This window comes from Carlito syrichta, unplaced genomic scaffold (assembly GCF_000164805.1).
Source record: "Carlito syrichta isolate Samal-C Ts95f unplaced genomic scaffold, Tarsius_syrichta-2.0.1 Scaffold303725, whole genome shotgun sequence".
Lineage (NCBI taxonomy): Eukaryota > Metazoa > Chordata > Mammalia > Primates > Tarsiidae > Carlito > Carlito syrichta.
The window spans coordinates 362,724-366,656 of NW_007247821.1; positions in this window are offsets into that span (position 1 = coordinate 362,724).

The window sequence follows — 3,933 nt, forward strand, 5'->3', positions numbered from 1 at the left end:
GCACCAGGCTCAGTGGCTCAGCCTGTAATCCCAGCATTTTGGGAGGCCAAGGTAAGGGGATTACCTGAGCCCATGGGTTCAAGACCAGCCTGGGCAACTTGGCAAGACTTCATCTCTACAATAAATCAAAAAATAAGCCGGGCTTGGTGGCGTGTGCCTGTAGTTCCAGCTACTTGGAAGACTGAGGCAGGAGGATCGCCTGAGCACAGGAGACAAAGGCTGCAGTAAGCCATGATTGAGTCACTGCACTCCAGCCTGGGAGAGCCAGGTTGGAGCCAGACCCAGACTTAAATGTTAAAGAAAAAGAAAAGAAAGACAAGCAAAACAAAATAGCAGCAGGTGACCTACTTCACAATACCACTGTGAGGACTAAACACTTCACTATTTAAAAGATGTTGAAATTGTGCCTGTCACATAGTAGGTGCTCAGTAAGGATTAGCTATTACCATTCTTATTCTATCAGCCATTCTTATTCTATACCCTGGGTGGGTATCCAGTGCCAGGCCAACAATAGGCGGGGGCCCTATCTTGTCTGCGTGTGTCTCCACCGTCCAGAGCTGGGGAGCAAACTCTTGCAGCAGCAGACTGTGGGGAGCAGGTTAGCTGCGCAGCCAGGTGAGATGGTACACCTCGTTCCTGTGCACTGCAACAGCCTGGCGTCTCCAGTCCACTAGCCCTGCTGGGCTTCTTGCCAATGCTAAGCACAAACATCTCCCTACCCCAAGCTTCACACACACACACTCAATGGGCATATTCTCCTGAAATAGCTGTCGGTCCTTACTCTGTCCCAGCATTCCATTCTGCGGTTGAGAATTTAAGCAAAATAGAGCATGTGTGTATATCAGAAATATGCAAATGTCAAATACGTTAACAAAACATCAAATATTCAGCTCATCCCACAACATAGAAACATAATCCCTGCTCTAGTTTTTACCTCAATTTGCAATGTTATGCCTATTTTTGATTACTCTTAGAAGTCCTGTGAATTTTTTTTTTTTTTTGAGTTGGAGTCTCACTCTGTCACCCAGGCTGGAGGGCAGTGGCACGCTCCCAACCACCACAGCCTCCACCTGCTGGGCTCCGGCGATCCTTCCTCCCCAGCCTTCCAAGGGACCAGAACTACAGGTGTGCGCTACCACGCCCGACTAATTTTTGATTTATTGTAGAGACGAGGTCTCACCAATTTCCCCGGGCGGGTCTCAAACCCGTGGACTCAGGCCATCCACGCACCTCGGCCTCCCAAAGTGCTGGGATGACAGACTGAGCCACCGAGCCCCACCAGTCCTGTAAATGTTAACACGTAATATTTTTTTTTCCCGGTCAGGAGCCGTTACATGACTTGTGCTTCCTTTATTCACCCACCTTTCCATAACTCGACATCAGTTTCCCAGCCATGGACCAATTATCAGGTCTCCTCCCAGGATTCTCGAGAGAACAGAAAAATAAGACCCTAAGAATTTGGTTCTCAGTCAGCCAAAGGATGTCGTTTTTCCATGACCACAGAGGGAAGGCGTGGGACCTGGAGGGTAAGAATCAGACTCACTTGACAGATCAGGGTCTGCCTTGACAGACTTAGGATGAAGGGAATCTAAGAAGGCTGACCTGCTTCAGGATTCAAGGTCAGCTGGGAAAGACTTAAACTGCCCAAGGTTAAAAAACAAAGAAAGCAGCTCTTCCTCTCAGCTGCCACAGAACAAGCCATCGCACTGGAAAATGTCAGTCCTGCCAAGATATGCTGTCTTATGTGCAAATCATCAACCTCCATTCTGGCAGGTACAGACTCTCCAAATCTGGCCGGTGTCACTTCCTGCTGGAGCCTTGGTCTGCCCAGCTGCCTGTAGTCTTGCACCATCATCTCACCCGAGCTGGGCTGCCCTGCTGAGAGATGAAGCATCCAGCTTCCAAGGGCAGTAGCTATATGTTTAAACCTCATGATGTGTTTATTCCTGGTGGTGCAGCACATCCCAGGCTGGGGGCCCCTAGCTTCCAATCCCTTTGTCACTAACTGAAGATCATATCATTGATACATTCTGGAAAATAACAAAAAGAATAAGTTTCTAAATAAGTAAGCATAAGTGCTCACAATACATTAAGGAAATTGCAGATTTCCAAATTATTCTACATTCACAGCCATTGGGAAAACACCCATCAAATTATGAAATCCAAAGTTCTATTTCTCAGTATGCTGGGTTAAAGATTCACCGTCATCCTAAGAATTCCATATATCTATCCACTGGGAGCAATGTGATAACATTAACATTACTGAGAGCCTCGGTATCTGCTTTTTTTAAGTAAAAGAGAAAGCCAGGCTCGGTGGCTCAGTCTGTAATCCCAGCACTTTGGGAGGCTGAGGCGAGTGGATTACCTGACCCTGCAGGTTCAAGACCAGCCTGGCCAACCTCATCTCTGCAATAAGAAATTTTTAAAAAAATTAGCCAAGCATGGTAGCACACACCTGTAGTTCCAGATCCTTGGAAGGCTGAGGCAAAAGGATCTCCTGAGCCTAGCAGGTCGACGCTGGGGGGGTGGTGAGGGTGCCATGGCAGAGTGAGACTACATCTCAAAAAAAAAGAAAGAAAAATGAAATAATCCAGGGAAATTTACCATGCTCCCACTAGCCCATTGTAACGCTTTAACAATACTTTTTCAAGTATCTGTTCCTAATTGTCTCTGGTTTATAGATGTCCTTAAGTTCAAGGGTTTTCCACTGACATCTTGCTTTCTGTAAGCAAGAGGACCCAAACTGGATGATGAAATATACCCTGTCTTTGGGATTTGTGTCCCAATCAACTCCCAGTAATTAAAATTATTTAAATTAATTTATATGCCATGTCATAGTCCAGATATTTTTCATATGTAAACGCAGCCAGAGTTTCAGAAAAGAAAAAAAAATACATTTCACCTATATTAAATAACTCAGAAGAAAAAGAGTATTACTAGTTCCAGTATTGCAATTACCCTTTTATTTTTTAATATTAGCTCCTTGTTCTGTTTGATATTCTTGTCATTTTTTTCTGTTTTTCCCCTTTAATGATAATCTCTTTCTGAGTGTATTCCTATCCCTACCAACACCACTAGAAAAAAAAATGGTCTTTGAGAGTAAGTTACCTTCTTTACCACTGTATCCACAAGGCTTAGCCCAATGCCTTAAACAGAACTTACTGGAGCAACGGGTAACTGGACTTAGACATTTCATGAAAAAAAAGTTAGCAACTTATCTTGCTATGGATTTGAGGATATCCTTTTTTCCACCCATACAACTCCAGCTTGGTGACTGGGGTCCTCCAGCTCCTGGGGTCTGTTCTCCTAAAATCCTGTGCATTTCATGTCTGCAAACACAGCTCCAAAGTCATCCGAGCAATTCCAGGATTTGTTTATATTCTCTTTAAGGACAGAAACCATCCCTTGTCGACCTTGTTCTGGATTGATCCAGAAGGAAACGATTAAACACCTAAAGTTTTGTAGTTATAGAAAACGTTCTCAAATGTTAATTTTCACTCAATTGCAGAGATCAGTAAAAGACTTTCAGGCACACAAATGTGTAATGGAAATTTTTTTTTTTTAGTCGGAGTCTCACTCTGTTGCCTAGGATGGAGTGCAGTGGCATGCTCATGGCCACCACAGCCTCAACCTGCTGGGTTCAGACAATCCTTCCGCCTCAGCCTTCCAAGTAGCTGGAACTACAGGCACACTCCACCACACCTGGCTAATTTTTTTGATTTATTGTGGAGACAAGGTCACACCAAGTAGCTGGAACTGCAAATGTGCACCACCACACCCACCTAATTTTTTTAAATTTATTGTAGAGACAAGGTCTCACTAAGTTGACCAGGCTGGTCTTGAACCCCTGGGTTCAGACAATACTCTAGCCTCTGCCTCCCAAAGTGCTGGGATTACAGGCATAAGCCACCATGCCTGGCGGAAATATTTCAA